Consider the following 20,248-nt stretch of genomic DNA (forward strand, 5'->3'; position numbering starts at 1 on the left):
ACTATAATGTTCATAAATTTCTTCAGTTCTGGACACATCCACTTTTTCAATTTGTGTAGTTGGCATATCACTCTCCTCTAATACAGTTGTTTCCTCTTCTCCTACATTCACATTTTTATAGTATTGATTATTTTTTACCAAATACAACGTTGGCTTTTTCACTTTCCTAACATCCACTAATTCTTGCCAGATTTTTCTACTCTTCGTAGGAACGCCATTAACTAGAATAACTAGAGGTTCCTCTTCCACATTTTCTACACCAATTGTTTCAGTATTTTTCGTTAAATTTAGAGGCAAATATACAACTCTTCCCTTTAATCCTCTCTGTAAATCTGAAGGAGGCAATTTCCCTGTCTTAGGCTCCATGCGAACAATAGCCTGAAATGGATGCACACATTGAATGAGAATAGACTCATAAGTATTTAAATCCATCAGTTCAGAAGGAATATTTACCAACTCAAGATTATTATGAACAGCTCTAGCAGGCATCTTATTCTCATCTAATTTATTATAACAATATTTACAAATACTTTGATCAGAACCCAAATCAAAACAATTCTCTATCAACAAATAAGTTGCAAATTCCTTCCACTCATTATTATTCTCCTTTTCAATTTTTAAATATAGATCAACTAACCTGGTCAGATTTTTATAATGAATTCTTCTACAACAAATACAAGAAAAGTTTGGCCTTTCACCTGAAATTTTCTGTACTAAAATTCTGTACATTTTCTTCCACATTTCCTTCTATTAATGTATCTGTTTCTGCACTTTCTTCTTCAGGACCAAAGTAACTAACCTCAATTTCTTCACAAATGTTGATCACATGTAACACAGATCCATGCAAAAGAGCACTGTTTAACTGTTTTAGCTTAAGTGCTGGACTTTTTGCATAATACAACCTTCTCACTAATTTCCTCACTTCAGTATGATGCACTGCTAACATCCTAAAATGGTGAAAACACTCTGAGATACTTTTTTAGAAAGACAAGCCAAAGAATGACCTTCCAAACCCGTTTTTCTCTCACTCTGCAGGGGTCTAATTCTTGCAACATCTTAATCTTCTGTTTAACACTTTTCTTAGTATACTTACGTAACAAATTGCGAAAAAAATCAATTGAATCCTGTCGTACACTACAAATACTACTACAATTCCAAGTGTACACTGGAGCCTTAGCACGTCTCCCTAAAACTTCATCAGCTAACACCTCTTCTGCATTTCTACGGACAAATTTCTCTTTTTCAATCGGGCTACCATTCTTAACCTCGTAAGCTCAACCACTGGTGTCAACTGCATGCAACAAATCATTACTCTGAAAGTAACTCTCTTCATTAAAAAATGGCTCACAACTTAAACTATGTTTCCATTCTCCAGAAAAAACATTACAAAAATTAGGTCTATTAATTAGTCGTTTTCCACTTACTTTTGACCTTCATAACATTGATAGGCTTATCTAGTGTTTGAATCCTACTGATTACTAAAACAAAAAGTTTCTTTTTTAATTCAAAAGCTCTCTCCACAATTGACTGGATATGTTTTTTCTTCTAATAAAAAGCTGTTTTTCTTTTACAATTCTATACATTTTTTTAATAAATTTCCATACGCTTCCGAATCTCAACAAACTGATTTTTTTGTCTATCTTTCCCACTCATTTTTTGTTTTTTTCTAGCTTTTCTTGGTAGTTACAGATATTTTTTTTTCCTGATTGTCCACAGTTTTTTTAATTGTGTTATTTTCCTTATAAAATCCTTTGTTGAGTTACCAGGAACATTCTTTGTTTTTTCTAGACATTGCTCTTTAGATAAATCTTGTACTTCTTTTTTCTTAGAAATGTAAGCCTGTTTATATGTCTTTCTGCTCTCAGTTTTAGACGCCATTTTCTTTTTTCTTTCTGTAGATAATTAAAATCTGTTGTGAAGAAAAAAAACATAATTAATTATTTTATTTACAATTGTAGACCACTACTAGCATACTACAAAGCAATTAGAAACACTATATATAGTTAAGTCTGGTTCACTCCATACCTAATTTTAAGGCACAGCAGCAGAGTTCGGGCAGTGTAGGAGATCATGCAGGGAGTGCTGTTTCAGGGTTTAGGATAGTGCAGTAGTGTTTGAACATTATAGAGGCATTTGCTGTAAATTAAGTTTCAGGGTGTACAGCAGTGCAGTAGTGTTGAAAGACTTTAGCAGATTTTGGTAGGGATGGTATTTCAGGGTTTAGGACAGTGCAGTGGTATTCAGACACTGTGGATGTTCAAGGTGGGACTGATAATTCTGAGTTTATAACAATGCCTGAACACCACAGCGCTGCCTTGAACCCTGAAACAGCACTACCTACAAGACTCTCTTTCACTGTAGTAATCATTTTACTAAATTGCAAGGCATACTGTCATATGTCTAAGATCACAGTGTGAGTTAGAATTGATTTCAGAAACATGTGGCAATTTGCTTAGTTGATGAGTTTTAAAGTATGGCCAAAAGATGTAGTCATGGAGTAAGTCATTCCTTAGGACAGTTAGTGCTATAAAGTCCAAAGCAGCATATGTGTCAGGCCTCTGAATTCCCAAATAGAGTCCATGCTGTGTAATAAAGATCCTGGGTGTGCTGTAGAAATTGCATAGCAACTGTTTCTGTAGCATGTAGTAATAATTTTAGTGAATTCTCATTTCTACATTCTCAGTCTCATTTTGACCCCTTATGGTGCCTGAACACCACTGCACTGTCCTAAACCCTGAAACAGCACTCCCAGCAAACCTCTTTTTCACTGTAATAATCATTTTACTAAATTGCAAGACATACTGTCATGTGTCTAAGATCACAAATAGTCTCATGTTTTACCACAGTACATACAAACAGACATTCTCTTGAATACCTTTGTACAATAGGAAATCAACAATCAAAGAGACTTTGCTAAAAGTCAAACAATATACACCTGGAAATAAAAACTATGCTGTAAGACTCAGTTTATACCACAGTAGCTAGGGTACTAGTTCATCAATTACAATTGTACAAGAAGACTCTCTCAAATAATTTTTAATTTTTAATCATACATTTATTCTTGTGACATTTCATATTGTAATAGAACATCAAGCATGATGTCATCAGGAATTTCAGTAACATCTTCATCTACTTCTGAACTTGATACATTAAACTCAACATCATCTAATGCATCCAAGAATTCATTGTCTAAACTTTCATCCAAAAAATCACAGGTTATATCTCCTGCACCAATAGCTTGTTCTTCATTCCTGCTGTCCACAAAAGGTACATTTAAGTACTCTATCAGAGTGTTAGAAATTTCAAAAGTGACTTCAATGTTCTTCTGATTTTGATCCATAATATATTTTATAATGTTGCTACACCTAGCAGAAAAATATAAACACTTCAGTTTATTATTTTTACTAATAGATAATACAAAATTAGTTTTATCAATTTCATGAGTACATGTATTCCCATATTTTTAAAGATATCTACTAAGACAATTATTCTGCCACATGTTTCTGAAATGAAGGCTGACTCACACTGTGATCTTAGACACATGACAGTATGCCTTGCAATTAAGCAAAATGATTACTGCAGTGAAAAAACAGTCTAGCTACGAGTGCTGTTTCACATTTTCGGTCAGTGCAGTGGAGTACAGGCAATGCAAGGGCTCAATGTGGGACTAAGAATGTAGAAATGAGAATTCACTGAAATAATTTGTACATGCTACTGAAAAAGTTGGTATGCAATCTCTACAGCACACCCAGGATCTTTATCACACAGCATAGAGACCATTTGGGAGTTCAGAGGCCTGACACTCATGCTGCTTTCCAATCTATAGCACCAACTGTCATAAGGAATGACTCACTCCATGACTACATCTTTTGCCATATTTTAAAACACATCAACAAAGCAAATTGTGCTGCCACATGTTTCTGCAATGAAGGCTGACTCACACTGTGATCTCAGACACAAGACAGTATGCCTTGCAATTCAGCAAAATAATTACTACAGTGAAAAAACAGTCTAGCTAGGAGTGTTGTTTCACATTTTTGGTCAGTGCAGTGGAGTACAGGCAATGCAGGTGTGCGAGATGGGACTAAGAATGTAGAAATGAGAATTCACTGACATAATTTGTACATGCTACTGAAAAAGTTGGTATGCAATTTCTACAGCGCACCCAGGATCTTTATCACACAGCATGGGGACTATTTGGGAATTCAGAGGCCTGACACTCATGCTGCTTTTCAATTTATAGCACTAACTGTAATAATGAATGACTTACTCCATGACTACATCTTTTGCCATATTTTAAAACTCATCAACTAAGCACATTGTTCTGCCAAATGTTTCTGCAATGAAGTCTGACTTACACTGTGATCTTAGACACATGACAGTATGCCTTGCAATTCAGCAAAATGATTACTACAGTGAAAAAACAGTCTAGCTACGAGTGCTGTTTCGCATTTTCGGTCAGTGCAGTGGAGTACAGGCAATGCAAGGACTCAATGTGGGACTAAGAATGTAGAAATGAGAATTCACTGACATAATTCGTACATTCTACTGAAAAAGTTGGTATGCGATTTCTACAGCACACCCAGGATCTTTATCACACATCATAGAGACCATTTGGGAATTCAGAGGCCTGACACTCATGCTGCTTTCCAATATATATCACTAACTGTCATAAGAAATGACTCACTCCATGACTACATCTTTTGCCATAATTTAAAACACATCAACAAAGCAAATGGTTCTGCCACATGTTTCTGCAATGAAGGCTGACTCACACTGTGATCTTAGACACAAGACAGTATGCCTTGCAATTCAGCAAAATAATTACTACAGTGAAAAAACAGTCTAGCTAGGAGTGTTGTTTCACATTTTTGGTCAGTGCAGTGGAGTACAGGCAATGCAGGTGCTCAAGATGGGACTAAGAATGTAGAAATGAGAATTCACTGACATAATTTGTACATGCTACTGAAAAAGTTGGTATGCAATTTCTACAGCACACCCAGGATCGTTATCACACAGCATGGAAACTATTTGGGAATTCAGAGGCCTGACACTCATGCTGCTTTCAAATTTATAGCACTAACTGTCATAGGGAATGACTTACTCCATGACTACATCTTTTGCCATATTTTAAAACACATCAACAAAGCAAATTGTTCTGCCACATGTTTCTGCAATGAAGGCTGACTCACACTGTGATCTTAGACACATGACAGTATGCCTTGCAATTCAGCAAAATGATTACTACAGTGAAAAAACAGTCTAGCTAGGAGTGCTGTTTCACATTTTTGGTCAGTGCAGTGGAGTACAGGCAATGCAGGGGATCAAGGTGGGACTGAGTGTCACGACTAGGATTCCTCAGGATCAGGATGATGCTTAAAAGGGGACATTTTATCCCCTGCAAAAACCTCCCGACTGCATCTCAAACCGCACAGTTGCTGTAACCATTTTTGTGAAACTGTCCACTACCACCAAGATGGCGTCGCTACCTTTATCCAAAGGCAATCCCAACACAAAATCCAAGCTAATGACCTGCCATGGTCTGGAGGGAGTCGGAAGTGGCATAAGCGAACCCAAAGCTTTCGATTGAACACTCTTTGCTCTTGCACATGTCTCACATTGGTTTACCCACAATTTCACGTCCTTGGCCATGCCTTCCCACTAGAAGTGACGTTGTAACGCATGAACAGTCTTCTGATGACCCTGATGCCCTGCCACCAATGCATTACGGCACCAGTTGAAAGCCATTAACCGAAGGGCGTGCAAGGAAGGAAAAGTCGATTTAGCACCATCACCAAGCCATGTTTGAGAGAACGATGTACGTTTGCAGCGGCCCACTCCTTCCATTGCTGCAAAGACCGATGTTTGGCCACCACTTCCAAAAACTGGTCCACTTGTATGGAACACAACACCACCTCTGGAGAGAGAATGGACCGTGGATCTGTTTTATGATGACTTTCTGAATCCAGTTGTCTAGATAAAGAGTCAGCTTTCCTGTTCTCTACTCCTGGACGGAAAGTGATGGTAAACTCATACTCTGCGAAAAGAGCATCCAACGCATCTGGCGTTGAGACAGATGTCGTGCTGTTTCAGGTACTGGAGATTACGATGGTCGGAATACACAGTTACCGGATGATGCCCACCCCACAAATAGTGTCTCCATTCCTGGAACGCCTTCTTCACTGCCAAAAGCTCCTTCTCAGCAATTGTATAATTTGCTTCTGCAGAATTGAGTTTTTTCGATAGAAACGTTACAGGATACAACTGGCCTGTCAGTTTATCTCTCTGCGATAAAACCGCCCCGATTGCCACATCTGAAGCATCTGCTTCCACTACAAAGGGCACATCCATCTGGGGATGCGTCAAGATAGGAGCAGTGCTGAAAGCCGATTTAAGTTGTTCAAAAGCATCCGAGGGTTCAAGTGTCCAAGAAAAAGGAACACCTTTTCGCAGCAAACGAGTGATCGGAGATGCTAGCTGTGAAAAATGGGAAATAAACCTCCTGTAATAATTTGAAAACCCCAGGAAGCATTGAACATCCCTCACATTCATAGGCACTGGCCACTCCTGAACCACCTTCACCTTTCTCTCCGCCAATCTGAACCCTTTCGGGTTAAGGATCACTCCCAGAAACTCCACCTCATCCACATCAAACTCACACTTGCTTAATTTACAGTATAAGCTGTTTTCCTGTAACCTCTGCAAGATCATGAGAACATGGCTAACATGCTGGGCTGGGGACTCAGAGTATATCAACAGGTCATCGATATATATGACAACAAAGTGGTCCAGGTACTCTTTCATGATGTCATTCAAAAATAATTGGAATGCCGCCGGGGCATTACAAAGCCCGAACGGCATTACCAAATACTCATAAAGACCGAAACAAGTCTTAAACGCCGTTTTCCACTCATCACCCGCCCTGATACGGACCAGATGATAGGCCCCTCTCAAGTCCAGGCGCGTATAAATAGCAGCCTTCCGTACCTGATCCAGCAGGACGGTGATGAGTGGACGCGGGTATCGATTTTGGATGGTAACCTTGTTAAGTTGTCTATAATCAACGCACGCCCGCAATTCCCTGTTAGCCTTTGAAATGAAAAAAAGTGGCGAGGCTGCAGGAGAGCGCGAGGGACGAATGAAACCTATAGAACAGAAGTGTTCCAGATACTTTTTCAAATGAGCTGTCTCTGAAACTGACAGGGCATACACCCTACATGAAGGCACCACTGCCCCGACTACCAAGTCAAACCGGCAGTCGTACTCTCTATGTGGGGGAAGAGTTTCAGCTTTCACCTCACTAAATACATCATAATAACCTGTGTATGCCTGAGGCAACTCTACTTCTTTTTCCGCAGCAGTAGCAATGGTAAAAGCTTGGGCCAATGAGGACACATGGGATATAGAAGACTGCAAACAATGATACACACACCCCTCTGACTCAAAACCAACAGATGTATTCTTCCAATCTATGGAAGGGTTATGTTGCCATAACCAGGGCATACCTAATATCACCTCATATTGAGGAGCCTCAATGATGTTTAGCATAATCATCTCCCTATGATTGTTTACCTCCCCTGGCATAACGAGTTCCAGATCCTCAGTATGTGCAATAATGGGGCCTGACTTCAACGGCGTGCCATCCACAGCCAAGACTAACTCAGGTTTAAAGGTCGGCACTCTCACTAACCCCAATTTGTCCACCAGTCCATGGTCGATAAAATTTCCAGTAGCTCCGGAATCGATCATGGTCGGTACCGGATGAATATTATGTTCAGGGTTCAACAACATGGATAACACTATATGTGTTTCTGTGTTCTTACATTTGGACACCTCCAATGAAGGTATCTTCCATTCCTGGGAAGACTTAAAGTCTGTCAGCTCTTTCCTACTTTCTTGCGGACATACAGGGTTTTCGATCGCCTTCGTTATGGCAACTCTTTTACCGAGGAAAAGGGATTACTCTTCTTTGGCCTCATAGTACATTCCCGGACATAATGTCCCTTTCTACCACAATACATGCAGAGACCCTGAGCACGCCTGCTTTCCCTCTCTGCCTTGGTCAATGGAGGTCTAATGGCCCCTATCTCCATAGGCTCAGGACCCGCATCTTTCACCCCGGTGCATCCCGCCATTTCCAAACCCCCTCCATATTTATCACCCTTCTTGCGTTCTCCTCCTCTTACAGACATGCAATGATCTAACCTCAGAGTGAGATTTATTAAGTCAGTGCAATTTGTGGGTTGGGGATCGATCTGCGCCAATACGTCCTTAAGGTCTTCATTCAGACCCTGATAATATAAGGCCATTCTTTTTTCTTCGGGCCAGGATGTCTCCACTACCAACCTATTAAAGGCAGTCATGTATGTAACAAGCTCCTTTTTGCCCTGTCGCAACCCCAAAAGCTCCCTATCTGCACTAAGTGTAGTAGCTCACCTATCAAAGACTCTTTCAAATTCTCTACGAAAGTCATCCCAATCCGTCAACAGCGGATCATCATTACGCACTAATGGCACAGCCCAACTTGCCGCATCCCCTGTCAGGTATGATATAGCAAAAGCGACTCGGGATATATTAGTAGGGAATGAGGCCGGTCTACATGAATGTTTAGAACTGGCTATTTCTGGTAGGCTAAGGCTGACGCCAAAGCCAGGCAGAAACCACCATTCTAGTCAGGGCAAGGGAGTCACACGCCAAGATAACCCGTGCTCACCCCCTTGGTAGCTTGGCACGAGCAGTAAGGCTAAACTCGGAGGCAATGTGTAAAGCATTTGCGCTAGCACACAACAGCAACAACATCCTAGGCACACCACAAAAGGAACTCCACACAAGGTTATATAAAAATAACTTCTGTATTGTCAAAAACACATCAGATAGAAATCACACATGTACATTGTGCCAACTGGCACGGGCAATATTCATAAGGGATCATTTACAAGACAGGGCCACATGGGCCACTGTCAGAATCAACACTTTTAGAAATAGCACTTCTAGCACTTAGAGTAAGTATAGCACAAAATAACAGTTGTAAATCACATCCAGTAACTACTGGGAACAGGTAAGTACCACCTACGCAACCCTAACCACCTTAGGGGAATGTCACGCAGGGGACCCGGACCTCACTAGGACCACCTGTACTAAAAAGAACAACCACCTAAGTATCATAATACAATTAGGGATATCAGCAAGAACACATTACACATGATGCATAAAAACATTCAGAGGTGTAGGGAAAAAGGTAAACACATGATGTATAAAAACACATTCAGCGGTGTAATAATAAGGCACATGATGCATCAAAAACACATTCAGAGGTGGAGGGAAGGAAAAACACATGATGCATATAAACATTCAGAGGTGTAAAATCAAGGAAGACACATGATGCATAAAAACATTCAGAGGTGCCAGAACATAACTCAGTAGCGCAAAAACACATGATGCATGAAAACACATTCAGAGGTGAAATATCAAGGTGCGTAATCATATTAAATGCATTACATTTCCTAGCACCACATCATATTGCGCAAAACTCACATTAGGCAAATACCATCACATAGATAATCACATTGCGCCTAAATAAAGTTACATACCAGCCCCCATCTACTAAAGGGACTAAAGAGCCCTGTGTCGAGAATGTCAGGGCGCACTGCCATGCAGCGCCAGTCAGGGGTGCGCCACTGGCGCAAAACCTAAACGGTGCAGGTGCCCACTACTTCCTGGGCACCTGGGAACATCACAAGACCTAAACGGTGCATCTGCCCACTAATTGCTGGGCAGCTGGGACGCAAAACTGCAGCAGGGCCTTCACTGGCCCTCAAGACAAACTGTGCCGCAGGGTTTGGAGCCACACAGGCTCTGACATCAACAGAGGGACGTTGGAGCCATCTGGCTCGGTAACGGTGCCACGTTGGAGCCACCTGGCTCTGAAACAAATACTGTGGCCAAATGCTGGAGCCCCACAGGCTCTCACTAGCCCTTTTAAACAAAATAGCGACAAACCGAGCCGCCTGGATCTATCAAAAATGGTGGGCGGCCATCTGGGGCCGCCCTAAGGCACAATCACACGGGGCTCTAACAAAAAAAATGTGTCTCAACGTTGGAGTCCCGCTCGGGGTACTCAAAAGACAAGGAACTGCCCCCGGAGCCCTCAGGCTCAAAATGCGGAATGCCTGCTGAAGCCCCTCGTGGGGCTGGGCACCAATGCGGGAACTTCGTTGGAGTGGCCCACTGCCAGTCGGGGCCGCTCTGGCACTGCCTCCCCCGCCAACCGGGAATCCTTAGCTCCACTCACCAACCTGGAGCTCTTCTCTTGCCGGTCGTCAGTGCGGCGGGGGCAGGCTCGGCGGCATCGGAGAACTCCTGCTCCTCGCGGACTCTGCCTCCAGCGGGGGCTCCCTCCTGATCACGGGAGCCCTGCACATCCTCTGCCTTCCTCTTCTGAGGCCGCCTCTCCTCATCAGCGGCCTCACGTGAACATCGCGGGGCTCCCTCAGCACTCGGGGGCCCCTCTTCATCACGGACGTCTCCTCACCCGGGCAGCTTCCTTCACCCGGGCCCCTCCTGCACTGGCAGGGCTCTCTCCAGCACACGGGAGCCCTGCCAGAAACGGCGCCGCCATCTTCTTCCCCGGTCTCCGGGAGACCGGCAAAACAGCCAATGGCTTCCCCCAGGCAGGGGGAAGCGGAAAACACGTCCTCCCGGCCCCGCCAACAACCAGGCGGCGGGCCGGACATCTTCTTCTGGTGTTTCCTCCGGGCTGCGGCGCTGATTTTCTCAGGTCAACGAGGCGTGGGCTCCCTCGCTAATTAAATAATAAAAACAAGCGACAAATGCCAGGTGGGCACCGGCTGTGGGCATAAAAGTGCTCCCTCAGCGCTAATGGGGCATAAAGCGCTTCGAAGCGCTAGAAGGGCAATGAATCAGCACTCCCAAGCGCGAATGGCAGGACACAGCGCTCCACAGCGCTAGGACAAAGAACAAGCGCTCCCAGGCGCTTAGGGAAGTCCACAGTCCAGCAAAGTTCTTCAGGGGTCCAGGACCTCAATAGTCCAGGACATAAGGTGGAGCCCAGCAGCTCCCAGAACAGGAAAGTCCATCAGGTTTCCAGGGGCTGGGCAGGGCCCAGGGATTCCCCTGGGCCCAAGCAGCAGCACGCCCCTGGCAGATTCAAGTCAGAAACAAGAACAAATTGTAAGGGGACACAGCCCCTTTTTATACTGTAAATTACTTTGTCTAGCAGGGTGCAGGCAGTGTGAGAACCAGCTAGAACTGGTTATAGGGAACTTCTTTCAGGGTGAGGGGCATAGGCGACAGTCGCCCAGCTGGAGGTGGAGCCAGCATTGTGGCAGGCAGGCACAGCCCTATTCACTCCTAGGTGCCATCTCCTCCCACTTCCCTGGCAGCAGATGCAGCCTTTCATCCACGGGCTGACTCAGACAACCTCCTGGGGCTCCCCAGCCCCTGTCACCCTCAAACCAGACAGTCAATCCACAAGCAGGCCCAGGCACTCATATGCCAACTTCTAGAAGTGGCACTTCTACGCTAGACACACTCATGCCGCATATACCATTGCGCAGCATTCAATCTCACGAGTTCGCACATACCAAACTCGACCCTGCACTCCCCACACATCAGGAACTACCATGGGCATACATATTCCCCATTCATTCCTATGGGAGGGCAGGTCACTCACCACACATACACAGAGAGCTCACACACTTTACACTGTACCACAGTGAAAAAGTGCGCAGAGGCCTAAAATCACCAACACCAGGTCACAGAAACAGGCTAGGAAAAAGCAAAAAGTTTCGGGGTGAACCTGCCAAAAGGGCCAGGTCCAACAATGAAAAATGTAACGCTATCTGAGTTAGAAAGGTTTGTATTTTGTTAGGATCACCAGCATATCGTTCCGGACTAGCCAAAGGTATGGGAGGTGACACCGTGACTTGTATAGGGGAACCACTAGTAGTTGCATCAAATAGATTCCTCGCTTGTCTATCCAAACGTTCTCTCAATGCGGCAGTTTCAGCCCGTGATGCTTCTAACTCTTGTTGCACCAAACCCAAAGCATGCAACACATCTTCCATAGTGGCCATCTTTCAAACACCCTTGACCGGGAGGAAGAATATTCTTAGGTACGTGATTCTGTCACGACCAGGCTTCCTCAGGATCAGGATGATGCTTAAAAGGGGTCCACCTCCAGATCGCCCTACACTCTGACTGTATTATAACACAGAGTATAAAGGAAATCAGGCGAGGGAAAAGGTAAGGAAGGGTCTGGAACGGGAAAGGGAGGCTGAAACGAGAAAAGAAGGAAACACACAAAGGTAAGTACAGTAAATTACTAACTACTCTCATTAATTTCTTGCTATAACACCACCTACCAAGTCGACTAGCTGTGGACTGTTCTCCTCTTTCTTGGTAGGTATCAGATAAACGCCTCTATACCCTAACATTTGCTTCTGTAATACATAAACAAAAAGAAGCAGTCATACATGGGGTTCAGCACACCAAGCACCTGTAATCACCTCTCTCTAGTTCCATGCATACCTTCCAGCCTTCCCAATAATAACTGAAAAGAAACCCTTCTTCAAAGTCATCAAAAATAAGGGGGCAAAAATAAACGTGGAGGAATCCAGAGGTCAATAACAGTCTTGCACAACTGACTCCAATCAACGGAAGAACTGACAAGTTTCTTTATCCTTAAATAGAACCAAGTCCCAAATATATAGTTCCACTAACAGTAATTGGCAAGTTTTTTTTGTCTAGTCCAATGCAACAAAACTTAAAAGTGCGTCTCAGCCGAGAACGCGAGTACTCACGTTAATCAGACAACACTTGCTGATTTCAGCGTAGAAAAAGAACCCAAGGATTCCAATGTTGGTTTTACACATCGGGCAACTCCACTGTTGCTGGCGAAGTGTCTCAGCCGAGAACACGTTCGTTGAACTCCTCTTTTCCCCGAAATGAAGGAAACCGGTTCCAGGAAGGCATTCAGCAGCTGCTGAACGCTTTTAATAAATGGCTTTGAAACTAACAGCTTCTCTCGTGTCGAAGCCAAAACACGGGAGAGTCCAGGGAGGCGCTCTGCAGCCACCGAACTCTAGCAACAGCTGAGAGAAACCAGCTGCTCTCATGTCTCCATCAAGACACGATAATTACCCGGCATGAACCAAGGATGTCCAGCAGCCGCCAAACGTTGACAAAATCCATAAAACAGACGATACCGTGTAGGCACACCAGGACTCCTGAAACGGTTTCGAACAGTACCTAGAACACAGATCCAAATTCGGGTAGCAAAATCACGTACAACCCGCAGCACAAAAATGGCCACCTTAATAGATTACCCAACTCCTCCCAGTCGCTAGGCATTTTGGAACATGTCGTTAAATAATCGCATATGGCAATCATTAAGCAATGCTGAACTTGTATTCATGTAGGCGCTTTATGCAGGTCAAAGGCAGATCATGACACTAAGAATGCAGAAATGAGAATTCAGTTTTATAATTTGTACATGCTACTGAAAAAGTTGGAATGCAATTGCTACAGCACACCCAGGATCTTTATCACACAGCATGGAGACTATTTGGGAATTCAGAGGCCTGACACTCATGCTGCTTTCCAATTTATAGCCCTAACTGTCATAAGGAATGACAGTTGATATCAGAAGATAATTTAATATCATGGGAAGAGTGCCAAAATATGTGTAGAGGCCAACTTTCTAGGTTTAAGTATCTACAAATGCTAAGCTGGAGTCGGACTGTTGGACCCGGAGCGGGGCTGGTAACCAAGTTGGAAGAGAGTTTGGTACTTGGAACAACTCTTAAGAAGGAGGTGGCAAATTATTATTGGTTATTACTTGAACTGGCTGATGGAGAATTCAACCTTCCAATGGAGCTGTGGGAGAGGAGCTTGCCTGGAGAACAGATACAAGATTTATGGCAAGTATCCTTCGACATTCTTTATTCCACAGTTCGAACCGCAAATTTAAGGCAGAACCACCTTTTTTGTCTCCACAGGGTGTATTGGACTCCATATAAGCTATCTAAAATGGGGAGTGGAGTAGTTCCGAAATGCCCTAAATGCAATAAAGAGAAAGGTGATGATACGCATGTGTTTATGGCCTGTCCGGTATTTCAATCCTTCTGGCTGGATGTGAGTAACATAATCTTTTCCATTCTGGGCGAAGTACTCCAGGTGAGCGAACTGTTGGTATTCTTTGGTCTCACTAAGAATAACGTATCTATGGCAAATAATGCTAGAAAATTGATTTTTTATCTAATATTACTTGCAAGAAGGGAAATTTGTAAGAACTGGGTTAAGATTACTCCGCCCAGTAAATTGGAATGGTTGGCTTCAATAAGATATATAAACACCCTAGATAGAGCACATAAATGCAGGCGAAATGCTTTCTGGTTCCCCTATGAGATGTGGGTACAGACATGTATAAATGAGTCCAATGATTAGGACTGCAAAAACTCTGGTGGTAGCCGATGGTCTCAGGGTGGAATTGGCACCTACGGTTGAGTAATATTGTAAGATATAGAGTGTACCGTACCTGGTTTTTTTTGCAGCAAGATCACTTGAGGCGCCCAGGGAATAAGTGATCTGAAGCAGACTTCTTTCTCTTTCTGCTTATCCGGGCTATGAGGACTAAAAAAAAGGTGGGACTAAGAATGTAGAAATGAGAATTCACTGGAATAATTTCTACATGCTACTGAAAAAGTTGGTATGCATTTTCTACAGCACACACAGGATCTTTATCACACAGAATGGAGACTATTTGGAAATTCAGAGGCCTGACACTCATGCTGCTTTCAAATTTATAGCACTAACTGTAATAAGGTATGACTTACTCCATGACTACATCTTTTGCCATATTTTAAAACACACCAACAAAGCAAATTGTTCTGCCACATCTTTCTGCAATAAAGGCTGACTCACACTGTGATCTTAGACACATGACAGTATGCCTTGCAATTCAGAAAAATTATTACTACAGTGAAAGAGGCTCTTACATCATTTTTACCAACAGCACTATACTGCAAAAAAATCTCATCAACATACCAAATACTCCTTTCACAATATTTTTTCCCAAAGCTGCCAAATTCAAAATTAGACTCAGTTCAAATAAACTCCTGCTTCCACATTAGAATACATTTTTCAATTTAACTTAAACTGCACAACATAGACCCCCTTATGTAGTGTGTTTTCTAGGTACCTGAATCGATATTCCTATTCTTTGCCCTTGTGTGGTTATAAATCAATATTATCCCTACAATGGCATAGAAACCCATGTCATAGCGCATGCTGTAACATTAAGCAAGCCTATTCCTCCAGCCCCCTAGAAAGCACACTGAGTTCTTAAACAAATCCAAGCCTCCAGCAACCTGGGAAATCCCCGCTGCTTTGTTTTGATTTCGTCCGAGAACTCCTGTAAAGCACTGTAAGAACGACCAGTTCTTAGTGACATCTTTATTGACGTCTTATGTCCAGCCTTACGTCAAACCCGGCACCTTTCAGGTATAAATCTACCAACGTTGCCTTAAGCAAACACAGGGTGGTAATCCTGGAGCAGAGCAGCTATCTACTTCCGAAGAGCCCAGCTGATGCGAGAGCCCACGGACGCTGCCCCTCCCTTTTGACGCGCTGAGAAAGACGCTGTCTTTTCTCCTGCCGAGAAATCCAGCCTCCGGCATTTCCAGCCTACCCTTGCGGGTGACTGGGATACCGAGTCCTGAGAGAGAGATACCAGCCCTCCTGCCTTCTAATACCCAGGTACTGAACTGACTAAACCCTTACAGAGAATTCTTGAGTCAGATTCTTGGCAAAACAAACTTAACTTAAACTGCTACTTACTTACTCCCTCCCATGTATTAGGCTTAGGTCAGGTACACCGGGGTAGGCGTAGTTAGAAGTATCAGTTGAGTACGATTAGTCAATGTATATATGTATGTATCTATTTTATCCATTTTAAAGTATCATATGGCTAAGAAACCATATCAATGCTTTTACAGTATTATTTCATAATCCTGCTTTTACTGTATGCACTTTACTTAACTACAAGTATTGCAATTGTAGCAATTCATTTCTCTTGTATGAGGAAAGAGACTGCTCAATAAATAACACCTTTTATTGAAAACGCCCGTCTCTCTTTTTCTCTGCAATCTGGTGAAACTAAGTACGCACCTTTGACTGAGTGAAATAGCTGTCTTTTGTTTTCACACGACTCTAGAGATATACTCTTATTCAGGGAGAGCAAAGTTGTCATGTTTTATGGTTGTCAGAAACTAAATCCCTTTTTGTCTATCCAGGGAGGTTAAACTCCTCCTCGCTTATTCGAGAAAGTTTCTAGTGAACTCTGAGCTAGCTGGCACAAAACTTAAGTCTAATATAGTCAGTAGAGACCCAGTTAACCTCAGTCCTACGTCTACACTACTGAAGATATTATTCCAATGCGCAGAGCCTATTGGGACTATAGTAACTAAACTACATGGCGCCCAACGTTTGGTAAGGCGATAAATCTAACGCAAGACGTTAGAGTAACTCAGTCGTGCTTTTTCACACAGACCCTTTCTCCTGTAAATACTCCAAAGACGTCTGGAGTGGGTCAAAGGTTAAAATCCACCGGAACTTAGCAGGAAGAGATTTCTATGTATAGTTTTTGGTTTATTCAACGTTGAAGGATACAGTGTTCCAAAATATTGTGCACCTAATCTTTGTTTCCTTGAAAACTTGATCTGCAACAAAAAACCTTCCTGTCAGTAAAATGTCAGACGGTGAAGGAGATAGGGAGACAGCTAGAATAGCAGCTCGTCTCCTAGAGGAAGACAATAGTCTCCTGCAGTCCGACCCGGATGCAATACTCATCCCGGTCAACATAAGAAAAACTATAACTCTTAAACGTATAGAAAATGGACTGACATCGAGAGGTGGTACAGTCATATTCGTAATTGAGGCACATGAATATCGGCAGACAGAGGTATTCTATTCATGGATAAACTTTCCAGCAGCAAACGCTGTCACACATGAATTCCACTATTACAAAATAGAGGAACCACCGGATGACTACACTCCTTTCGAGGAGGTGGAAATCCCATTAAAATACCAAGAGCACCTGCTCTAGTTTAAAGGCGCCCTAAAACATAATAATCACATCACCAGGCTCGGTCCACTAGGTAGACCAGGAGCGACGTGGCCGGTTCTAGCCAGCTACACACCACATCCCGACATCGAAAAAATGTCAGTACCAGAACTTTTAGCACAGCTAAAACAACTGATTAAAATTCATAGACAATTAGTCCAATATGTAATGCGGACTTCAACAGTCCAACCAGCTATTAACATTCCACAGCTGATCCCTCATCAGGGGAATACAAATAAAATAACACCACAGAACATACAGTCATGTCTGGGTAAAGTACCTATAAACGGGAACAAATTCCATTCGGGTTAGCACAAAAAATCACTCAAATAGAGGCAGTATTTCCGGATACTACCCCTACTGAGAAACACAGAATTCTGACTATCTGTCTTCCAATGGGGATCACACCACATGTGGAGGACTGTGACACTTGGGGCACAGTCTTTGCTTCCATTTACACAAAAACACATGGTGTTCCGTCCATGGCGGTAATACCAGATGTGCTAAGACAGATTCAAAACGAATACGGTCCGGAACCTGCTTTAACTCTGGGTATGAAATTACTGAAAGACTTCAAGCAGGTCTCAGCTTTATTATTATCTAACATAAAAGGAGAAGCAGCATCTGTGGCGATCCGCCAGAAATTGAAAGAAACAGATATAGCAGAACAGCTATTTGAACTTGCCAGAATCATAGAAAAATCCTATGAAGAACTAGGAAGAGATAGTTTGGGTGGGAAACCAGTAAAACCCCAACTAACTGAAAATCCTGAAAAGATATTTATTAAAAATAATCTAAACACTCCAAAAAAGAGCTGGGATGGAAATAAACAATCCACTCCCAAAGAAAAAAGATTCCAGTCCAGAGGAAAGTCTCCTCGGCGGCGAGAAAGATCTCCGGATCAAGGACACATGTCTCCCCAGAGGGAGCCCTCTGAGAAAAGATACAACCTTAGAAAAAGGGATAATCTGAAGAAACCTGATAGATATCAAGATATTGATACACGTCCCTCTCAATCTTTTCAGACTTCCTTGCAGAAATCGGAAAGAAGAGGACGGTCAGAACACAGGGAAGAGCACGTCAAGTCCAAAGACAAAGAACCTGCTCATCAAAGTAAAAAACTACAATTTCCAAAAAAGAAGGTAGCCAGTATTAAAATATTCAAACATGCCGAGGATCCTGAGGACACAACTGAAAAACGGAGAGTGTGCTCAGACAATGCTAGACAGCGCAGCAGAAGTGAGCATAGCTCGCAAGATCCTGATGAATCATCTGGAGACAGTGGACACGAATGAATACATTCAGGTGGAAACTGCAGATACCAGAGTTAGCAAACCTCATAAAATATACAAAATAACATTACGTATAGAGGGAGATAAGACTAGGAAAATAAGGGGTCTATTTTGGGATAACCTCTCAAAAGGCTATGACATCCTTTTTGCTGAAAAAGACTGGCCACCGGAGTTTGTCAGGGAGTGCCCTCATGGCGAAGAAATGATTATGCCTGCCTTCTCAAATCATATTCCAATTCATAAAAAATATACACTTGCAAGAAAGTGGGCAGTAGCCCAAGCTCCTGCATTATATTAAAACCATGTTGGATGGGATGAGGACTCTACTCCACACAAAATACAGTTAAAATGTCAACCAACTGCACAGAGGCAGTACCCAATTAAGCAAGAAGCTAAAAAACAGGTCAGGGAGATCTTAGATCAACTTGAATACCACGGGGTGAATGAAACTTGCACCTCACAAATGAACAATCCTTTGTTTCCTGTCTCCAAGCCAGACGATTCATATCGTCTAGTTTTGGACTACAGACACCTTAACTCATGTTGCAAAACTTTTGCAGTACAAAACTCACACAGTTTAGCACTAATGAATAACATCGTGCGCAAAAAATACAAAACAACATTAGACGTCTCTAATGGATTCTTTTGTCAAAATATAGCACCTGAAAGCAAGTATTTGACCGCTTTCTCAATAATGGGCTCGCAGAAAAAAATTCTGTCGACTCCCACAGGGGTTCAAGAACAGCCCAAGATTATTCTCAGCAAGAGTAACAGAGTTACTACAACTGTATGATGATGAGGCATTATCTTATGTCGATGACATCTTTCTAACAGATGATGACTTGGATACTCACTTGAAAAGAGTGAACACCATAATACTTGGGTTCGCAGCAGAGGGTTACAAATTCAACTTTAAAAAGTAACGAATTGCCCATCTAACTGTCCTGTTTTTAGGATATGAATTATCAAGTGAAGGCAAAAGCCTGGCAGACAATTTCTTAGAGAAATGTGCTGTAATCCAAGCACCAAGAACGCTGAGAAACTTACAATCAATTCTAGGTTTCCTGAATTTCGGAAGAACTTACATTCTAAATTATGCAGAGAGGGTTAAACCTCTCTATGAACTAATAAAACCAGATTTTAAAACAATCAATTGGACTCAAAAACACACAGAAATGTTGAGATCATTGCAAACAGACATGTTAGCCAAAACAAAATTGCAAACATGCGATAACACACGCAACCTTGTGATCCGAGTCATCCCAGGAAGATGCGGATTCACATACCTAACCTCTAATGAGGGAGAAACGGTACCAATAGCATACAAATCACATTTGTACACAGAAGCTGAAAAAACATTCAGTATTAAGGAAAACATTGTACATGCGGTTCAAACAGCTGTAGCAAAAGAAAGAGACCAAGCCGAAGGCAGACGGATTACTGTTAGAACAGCAGAATCAGCCTTTGAGGCATTAACAAGCTCTTGTAATTTACCTACTGTGGCATTAAATCTAAAATAGATACAATGGGAAAATTCTCTTGCTACAGACAAAGTGAAATACTATTTTGACCCGGAAATGAAAAAATTAAAAAATCTAGAATATGAAAGAGAATATCCTCTGCCAATCGACATTCTGCCCATACAACAGTACGCCTGTGTAATATATACAGACGGACATGCACAACCCTCAGTTTGGGGAAAACAAGCCTATAACGCCACATGCGAGATTGTTAAATACGTATGGCGCGGAGGTAAATTGAGACCTCTGGTAACAAAATCACACTCTGTAGAAAATAATTCAGATAAACAAAC

Source organism: Lissotriton helveticus, chromosome 2_1, assembly GCF_964261635.1.
Source record: "Lissotriton helveticus chromosome 2_1, aLisHel1.1, whole genome shotgun sequence".
In the NCBI taxonomy this organism is placed as follows: domain Eukaryota; kingdom Metazoa; phylum Chordata; class Amphibia; order Caudata; family Salamandridae; genus Lissotriton; species Lissotriton helveticus.